The sequence below is a fragment of the Aythya ferina genome (assembly GCF_964211825.1).
Source record: "Aythya ferina genome assembly, chromosome: 14".
Taxonomy (NCBI): domain Eukaryota; kingdom Metazoa; phylum Chordata; class Aves; order Anseriformes; family Anatidae; genus Aythya; species Aythya ferina.
The window spans coordinates 3,964,043-3,973,444 of NC_140312.1; the positions used below are offsets into that span (position 1 = coordinate 3,964,043).

The 9,402-nt window shown below is 37.1% G+C and overlaps 1 long non-coding RNA gene across 1 annotated transcript; it reads left to right on the forward strand.

Moving 5' to 3' along the window:
• Positions 1-225: 225 nt before the first annotated feature.
• LOC311444821 lies at positions 226-2,758 on the forward strand. The gene is made up of 3 exons (XR_014698088.1): positions 226-356; positions 2,024-2,228; positions 2,632-2,758. It is a non-coding gene; the product is annotated as an uncharacterized lncRNA (long non-coding RNA).
• The last annotated feature ends 6,644 nt before the right edge of the window (positions 2,759-9,402 follow it).

The following is a 9,402-nucleotide window of genomic DNA, read 5'->3' on the forward strand; positions in this document are numbered from 1 at the left end:
CCTTCTCTTGAGGATCAACAGCTTCCCCCTGAAAGCACGAGGCTTCCTTTGAATATCTGCAGAATAGATGAAGAAGGCTTTTATTTAGGAAAAAAAAAAAAAAAACACACAATGTAATATATTAGAAAAAGGTAGCAAAATGTGGAGAGGGGAAAAACATTTGACTAATTTTAGGTAAAAATAATGAAGTCAGCCACTAAATTTCAACTGACTAAGATTTTTCCAGTCCTACAGGTTCATATTTAATGTCATGGAGACAGGAGTTTGTCTGAGCCTATCTGAATATTCATTCGTGATGGCAATTAGAGACGAAGTTTTTAACCCGAATAGTTTGAAATATCTTAACATTCAAAAAGGTTAGTACAGAATCTTCATAAAATATAACTAAGAAATAAAGCATGCTTAGTAAATGTTATTTTACTGAAAATTGCCTTCTAACCTTGCTTTTGCTGCTTGAAATGGAAGCAAATATCTCAGTGCCTAATACAATGGAAACTCTATAACTGAATAACGTTGAAGGACCTAAAGAAAAGAATATTGTTATATATTTTTGTATCCCTGATTTTGCAAGTAAAGCTTTTACATTTAATTACTGTGTCCATGTGCATATAAAGAGGAAAACACCACAGAAAAGTTTCTAGGAATTGTAAGCCTGTGGCAGACTTTAGCAAAATATTATAGGTGAGAATAGAAAAGATCATTCATTTATTAATTTATCTGTCATTCAATTATGAAATGATGAAATGGCTCCTGTAAGTTAAAAATAAATTAAGATCCTAAGCAAGTAAAACATTACAATACTTTTTGATTCTAAGCCTTTATAAACAGCATAGAAAGCTTAAAATTAAACGCCTGATTTATAGAAACACCACTGAGCTTTCAAACCTTCAAAGTTAGATTTTCCAGACAGGGACCCTTGCATTTCAGTTGGATCCATTGGACTGAGTGATAGTTTCCATGCTAATCTGCTAATCTCCTCTTATATTCATGAACTGTCTTTACTAAATAAATAAATAAAATATTGAAGGTCATTTTGGAACTTTTGTTTTAGTTACAATAGATTTTCTTCTATATTCATATTACTAATATCTAAATAACTTTTTTGTTATCATCCACCGTACCTCATGTAGAAATTGAAAGCATAAAATAATCAACCACATGGAGACTAATCATCAGGGGATAAAAAAAAAAAAAAAAGGGAAAGGAAACCTAGACAAAAATGATGTGCTCTGGGGCAGTACAAGATAAACATTTGTTCCCATGAAAATGACAAGATTTCCTCGCCTCTGCAGCTAGGAAAGACACCAACATACACCAGAGGAAAGTGCCCAATTAAGGCAATTAAAGAAGCAGCAATCAAAAGTTGACCAAGTTGAAAGCTTTTCAAAATGCAAATGGTCATGTTTGTGATAGATGACATTTCTGTATGCCAGTGTATTTTATCCATTTATTTCTTGCTGTAGCTGCTGTTTGATCAGCCAGGAAGCAGTATTTAAGCTTATACAGTAGTGTAATTGAATTTATACTCCACTACAAGTTAGAGAAATGTATTGTCATGGAGAATTTGGGTCAAAAGAATAAATTATTAGAATCACATTTCTTTGCTTTCTACCTTTCTCTGTAATAATTTGACCGCTTTGTTGCTAAAACCATAAACTTGGTTGAGTTCATCATAAAGGCAATGTGAGAAAAGCAGAGCTAACTGTGCTCCCAGCTTTGAATAATTTATAATTTAGGAGAAAGAATTACTACCCTGCTCAGAACCATCCCTGTTATTTTTATTGCTTGTACCCACCTCTGAGTAAATACCCCACTTCCCTTTCTCCCCAAAACCTGCACAGAGCCACCACCTAGGTGCAATTGCACTGGAGAAAATCCTTGAGAATGCTGCAAACAAACCCAGTTTGGGCTCTATCCCAGTTTTTCCTTTTTGCCTCTGCGCACAGAAACAAAATATAGCTTGGATGGAACTGTTTACATCTTATGCCAGTAATTTTACCATAGCATAACCATCTGTTTCCAGCCCACTGGCTCTAATTGCGCATCAGGAAAGTACAAGCCCTACAGGTTCCCTGTGCCTGCCAGTCAGCTACAGACAGAGGAACTCAAGCTTTTTGTACTCCATGTGCCAGGGAGCTCTACAGCATCAGCGATACTGGGAAGGACACAATGTGAAAAAGCCTGGGTCTGAATATCGTTGTTTGCTTCAGCGGGTGAGGAAAGGGAAGGTAATGTTACAGCCACTAAACATGCAGCAATCTCAGTGGGAAAACCTTTCTAATAGTTTCCCCTGAGGTATAGAAAACTTAATTCAATTATTCATTTGTATGCTTTCATTACAGCTTATCCTCCTCCTCCTAGCCTCTCCCTACCCCACCCCCAACAACAATAATCATCATCATCCTCTTGTACTTTACTACGAAATCCTACCCCTCACAGCCCCTTTTAGAGCAGATTTTTAATTACAGGGATAAAGTCAGATGGCATAAATTCGACAACAAAACACTTAAGCGCATGCTTAATTAAAAGATTAAAGATTGGGATTTAAATACGTCTTTAAATGATTTGTTGATTGAGGCCGTGAAGCAGAATGTCTGGTCTAATTTTCAGCTATCATTTTCTTTTTTACAGCTACATTGGTTACTTAAAGCATGTCAGGACTTGGTTACCTGCCAGCTGCAGCTACTGAACAGCCTGCTGCAGCTTGGAGAATGCCTTTGACTCACGTGCCAGACTCCAAACAGCTTTTCCTGCCCTGGGGCCCTCTTCCCGCTAATAAATGAAAAATTAGAAGAACTTGACATAAGTTTTTTTTTATCAGCTTTAACACACAATAGGAACAGCATGTAGCATTGAATTTTTGGAATAGCCTTTTGCAATATTGAAGCATGCTGCTATATCACATATTGTGTAATAAAGCTTTCATTAAAGTTAAATTATGCAATTTTCACTATAAGCTCACACACTGTAACATTTATTGTATATTTTCCTTCAAAGTGCCTACATTTTTGCAAATTAGTGGGTTTCTAAATTAAGCCCTCAAAACCATGCCATGGATGGCCTTGTGTTCCTTAAACACATTGCAGCTTCACTCCTCAGGAATGGGGAGACTCAATCATCTGATGCACAATGGTTTGTTTTTTTTCAAAAGAGCTTATTTCTATTTCAGAATATCTATATTGCAATTTCCCCCTGCTTGACAAGCTCTTTGAAGTCTCAGCTTGAGCAGACTAAGATGTACACGTATACCTTAAATAGAACATGGGAACTGCCAAGACATTGTTTCAATAAAAGTTTCTGAGGTATTTTTTAACCTTCTTCAAGCCCATAAAGTGTCCTTCAGCTATAGAGAAGTCACCAATGACTAACTTTGATAAAGGCAGCTGTCCCATCTGGGACTTTTGGGTACTTCTTCTGCCTCTTGCCAGCTGTGTGCTATTGCTTTTAAAGAGGCTCCTGGGGCAGGGACTGTTTTGGGGGGTGATGCATGAGCATGCTGAAGCCTCTGTGGGTGTTTAGTGCTGCCCTGAGCATGGAGGCACCACCATGTCATGGACTAGGTAAGTAGCCCAGTGCTGGCTGGGAGCCCATCTTTTTTTCTTTCTCCTCTGATATGGTTTGATTTTCTTTTTCCTGCTTAAAAAGTGAATTATCATGATTTATGTTGTAATAAAGCCTAAGTTTAGTTTAAAGGTATTTTGATCTTTGCAGAAGTCTTGCTTTGGAGAAAAGCATTCCTCTTTTGAAGTACGGGCCTGGGGTCCTCTTGTATTAGGAAGTAATGGCTGAGTGAGTGTTTCTGTTAAGCAAAATCCTTACCAGTCTTGAGTTAAAATGTTGTGGGAGGACAGTAACTAGTGTGATGCTGTAATATGACAAATTTTCAATGAATTAAGTGCAAAGTTTTCTAGGCTCTGCTGGTTCACACGGGTGCTAAAGTATTGTATGCTGTAGACTGTAAATGTTTCTGGACTACTGCAAGTGCTATGGGAAGATCAGGAATATTTTTCACAGGAAAGGAAAATAGTTTGAATGTTTTACTTATTTGCTTGGTGTTTGGAAGTGCAAGTGTTATTAAAAATTGCTAATAACAACTTGTGTATGATGAAAGTAGAAGTGCACGTTTAATGGTAACAAGTGATTTGGATTAGTGTTAAAAGAAGCAGGCTTACCAGGTACGTAATTGCTAGGTTTAGTCTGTCCTAAAGGTTTTTTTTTTTTTTTTTTTTTGTTTGTTTGTTTGTTTGTTTGTTTTTTTCCCTCTCATGGGAATGAATAAAATAATTTGAAGTTAGTTTGGTTTCAGGTTTTTGCTGTATTGTGTTTTCTTAAAATATAACTTCAAAGAAGCCAAATGTGATGTCAAAGGAGAAAATAGTAAGCTGCTGATGAACAGGAAAAGGTTTGATGGCTTAAATGCAAAATTATCTTCAACTCGAAGATGCAGGGTGTAGGCTACTGAGTTTCTGGGTGGTCAAAAGAGTCTCTATCCTCTCAGTGGAGCACAGATCTGTTCAATTGGTTAAATGCAACTCCAGGTTTTTAAAGGAGGAAAAGGTTTTGAGGGATGATGTTCTGAAACAAGGCTCCCAACAGAAATGTTAACGTAAGCTTAATTTATAGAAGTAGTAAGGTAAGTTGCCTGCTGTGGCTAGGACCTGGACTTGAGGGCCTAGGAGGTGTTTCATAGCCCTTTGTGGCTTTCCTCAGGTGCAGGGAACAAATGAGAGCTGCTGGAGCCAGTATTAAATAGAGATAAAATTAATTAGATTAATTCTCCTATATTTGCCTATGTTAAAAGGCTCCTATAAAAGAAGCATTACAAGAGGTACTTTTTCCTTTCCTTTTCATTAACTTCCTAGATTCAGTGAGGGTACTATTCATAATCATAAATTAATTTATTGAATTCTCAAAGCAGTATGTTCTAGTTCGTGTTGATGCTCAGATGAGTAAGTAACTGAGAGGGTTAACAGCCTGAGAAGCATTAAAACATCTGCAATGCATAGCCATTCTGAAAAGCTACTTCACAAAGCACCGGGTGATAATGCAGTGATACTGTGCAAGAAAAAGATAGTTATCCAGCTGTCAACTGTCTTACATTTCTTCATCTATCAAGTGTTTTAGAGGGCCACCTTTGTATGCTGCCATAACTAAATCCTTATAGCTGTGACATCTTAAGCATTGTTTGTTTGTTCGCTGTTTTTTTTTTTTTTTTTTTTTTTTTTTGGTGTCCTTTTATGCAAAACAAAACAAACAAAAAAAAACCACCTTGACCTCCAGTGGGATTTTAAAAATTAAAAAATATTTTTTTTAAATAAATAAATAATCCAATAGGTCTTTATATTCATTTGTATTTTGAGTACAGAAGAGAAGGCTACTATCACTGTACTGCTTATCTTTCTGCTCTTGCTGTTCTGGGGTTTAGCGGGTCTGTGCTGGGGACTCTTGGGGCTGTCAGCAACGAAGGGGAAGATCAGGAGACTGATCCTGAATCATCAGGATGATGTTGTGCAAGCTCAGGGTGTCTCCCTGGTCTTCTAGTTTTATGTGTCTCTGCCCTACATCTGCAGGAGTTGGCATAGTGAGATGAGCATTGAACCTCAGCTTGTGGTCAGGTCTTGAACTTGACTTCAGTCTTATGAACTGCAGTAAATGCTCCAGAGTGTACTTGTATTGACCTGGCTGTGTGCTCAGTGGGGATGATATTTGAACAAATCTCCATGTGGCCCTGAGTGTATGCTGTAATACAATGTTTAATAAGCTGTTCCTTCTCCTAATTATGTTCTCAGAACCAATGAACTCCGATGCTTTTTCTCTGCTTAGTTGACATTGCCTAACACTTCTAATCTTTCTAAACTTCTGCCCTTGCTGTGTACAAGAACCTTAGTCTAGTTTTGCACCGTGTAATGTACTATTTCTTTTTAATACTTTCTTTGTTCTGCGTTTCATTTGTTGTAGACTGTGTCCATGCTCCCATAACCTGGTGCAAGGAGCATCAATTTACCTCTGCTTTGCTGTTCATTATTTTATATATATCTACTGCAATTCATAAATCCATGCCAAAGTCACTTTTCCAGAGTCAGTGCTTCCTAGCTTCTCTCACCAATTAATTGGAGGTACTCCTGACAGACATGACAGATATGCCTGAGGAAGAACTAGTGTCTAGGGGAGAGTGTTGAGATAACCTATAAAGCTGAAATTAATAAGTAGATGAGTTTCTGATGATGCTCTTGAATAAAGTGGCCAATCAATAAAGTACACTTTGAACAAAAACACTCATTCATTATAAGTACAGGGGCTTGTCTATGGCTAGGAAAGATAAAATATGAACAAAATTTGCTTTTGTGAAGCTAACAGAGCTCTTACAGCTCAGTGTAAGGTTTTAATGCCATCCTAGATGTATATTTTTCTGGAAACATATTGTAAACTTTTCTGGATAGGAGAAGATTAATTAAAGGCTATAGAAAGCACAGATTGAGAAATGTCCCCTATTCACTATTGGTGCAGGGTGTTTTTCTTTTTTTTTTTTTCTTTTTACGCAAAACAACATAAAGAGGCACAGCTGCCACTTTTTTTTTTTTTATCAGCAGGACAGGCTATTATTACAAAGTGGATATTGTATCAATGACTTTTGTAATTTGTTTTCACATATTTGTTTCCACATTCAGTACCTTTTTTGGGACCCATAAGCATTGTCCTTCTCCACATGGATATTACGTGTTTCCCTACAGCTGTGCTATTATTGAAGATTATGATTTTATATGTGTCCATCAAGCACAATGAATGCAAGTCCACGTGAACTAAACCATAACTCTTAATGTATTCTTCCACTTTTTCCCCAGTTAGCATTTATGTTCTGTTTAATTCCTTACAGCGAAGTGAGGCAGGCTACTTGTTACCCGAAAGCTACAAGCTAATCCCTTCTGCATATCCATCCCTCATTCTGTGGTTTATTCTTTTACAATAGTGGATTCCGTTTTCCTTTCACACTGTGGGCTTTGGTTTATTGCTGAGATTCAAAACCATGCTCTTCAAAACTGCTCACAACCACCATAATGTAATATTAGTAACTATTGAATTGAAGTGTTTTTTTATTGCTTGCATATAGGAAAATGCTGCTATTTTTTATGAAGTGTTCTTGCTCTTAAAGGAAAACTTCTATGTTTAAGTTACAGGAGTTTCTTTACCAGCTTTTTAAATCAAAATTCTTATCAAACTACTAGAGAAATCATGCAATTGCTTGCATATTTGTTTAGACAGGATAGGTCTTTTAGGAAACAAATTCTGAGGTTCTGTGTAAGCAGCTTCAGAATGGGAAGTTATGGGAGCAAGGACAGGTTTTTGCACAACCACATTTTATGTGCTCTTCTTACCAGAGTGCCAGTGGTAAGCAGGTATGTTTGGGCTTTGGTGATGCAAGGCTGTGTTTTTTCATGTGTCTTTGGTTTCCTATCTTCCTGGGTAATAAATATTTTAATGTTGTGAGGCTGAAATCTTGATTTAATTTTTTGTGTGTGTGAAACAAGTCTCCCATCCACTGAGCCATCTGGTGGATTTTAGCTGTAAGGGCAGGACTGGACAATTTAATAAAACATTTTTCTTGTTAGAGTCTTTTTTATGTCTTAATAGTTAGTTTTATGGTTGCATTATGTATCTGTAGCTTGGTTTAAACTGTATAAAGTGTAACACTTTTCAAAACAAGATTGAAACAGCAGTAGATTTTGGACTCCATCCTAAAAATACTTGCTTGATTTCCACTGTTCCACAAGGACTCTGGCTCTGCTTTGATTTGTGGGTTTTCCTGGGTTTTAGAACTAGCCTGGGCCTAAGAATTCCTCATGTAGATTTGGTCCAGCAGTTGGAGATCCCCTTAGGCTGGAATTATGTGGCCTCAGAGTAATGTGGCTTGATGCAGTACTGAAGGTGGGATTTCGCTTCTTTGTTATAATACAACATGTTCTCCACTGTACCTTTTATTTCTACTTTAAGTGATAAACCTGCAGTGACAACCATATGGGGAAAACAGCTGAGCACTTTTGTATTCATTTCTCCCCATCACCACCCCTTTGCCATCATTAAATTACACTCTCCGTGGAGCTTTTATTTCTGTGGGAACTATATAATTACTCACTTATGACTTGAAGACAAAGTAAAAAAGGGAGGAGGTGGAGAAATATCCACGATGCCTCCCCAAGCTGCACTGGTGCTCAAGTGTGCCTCAGAAGAATCATGTACAAGTCTGCAAGTTACCTTGTTTTTTTCTGTAGTAAGGAGTGGATCACTGCAACAGTGTAAGAGTTATTCCACAAGCCTTGCCTGTGGAAAGGAGCCATTAGGAAAATCAGCTCTGTGTAACCTTACTGCATTTTTAATTTTAAAGTTGTAGGAAAGGATTGACTTCAGCAAGGTCAGATAGCAAAACTCTCATTAAGTAGGATCAATATTTCAATAAATTGTCTCCCTCCTCTGTAGACTGAGAAGGCAGAAAAATTCTTCATTGTGAGAAGAGCAGAATGGTCATCCAAGAATGTATATGCTATAGGTGATGCTTGTCAAATATTTAGAATTTTGTGTATGAGAATTTATTGATTCCCCAAAATACAATCTTGGTGAAGACAGGATGTTTTTGCAGACAAATTTTGTTTTTATTACAAGTTTTAATTTGAATTTATCAAAACATGTAACAGTCTTTTTTGAGGTGTGTAGGAGCACTAGCTAAGCACATCTGTGAAGCTGATTTTTGAACACTTTATAAGAGCTCAGGAGGTTTCATGTTGCTAATATCTGAGATTTTGATTTATTACTGATTGTTCAGTATTTGAAATAGATTTTTTATGTTTGTTTTTGTTTTTTTTTTTTTTTTGAAACACTGTGAAACTGTCTTCAGTGGGTTATTTAAACTGATTTTGTTTGTTTCCTCATGGGGCTCGAGAGTGTCAGTGGAGTCGATGCAGTCAAGCCTATCTCTGTGCTTGGGTCCTGAGCACCCGCTGGAAAAGGGAAACTATTTTTTTCCTTTGACACTGTGGCAAAAATGTCTTTTCTCAGCCTGCTCTAAAAAGAGCATGCTTTTATCACATCTCCTTTTGACCCTGTTCATTCCCTCCGGGATGCATTTTCTTCTCATAGACATCTCTGTTACACAGAGCTATAAAATCACATACAGCTGAACTCTGCCACCAGAGTAACATGTGCACTGCCTGGTTTCCACTGGGGGACATGTTTGTATGAATCTGTCCAAGATAAATTTCTACTAAACAATCCTCTGCCTAAAAGAAGTGTATTTCTAATGTCAGTAGTTAATGTGAGTTCAGTGAGCTAAAAAATGCATGAGTCTATAAACTGTGTATATGAATATAAGGTATTTTGCAGAATCCCTATAACAGCAGGTTAAAATATATA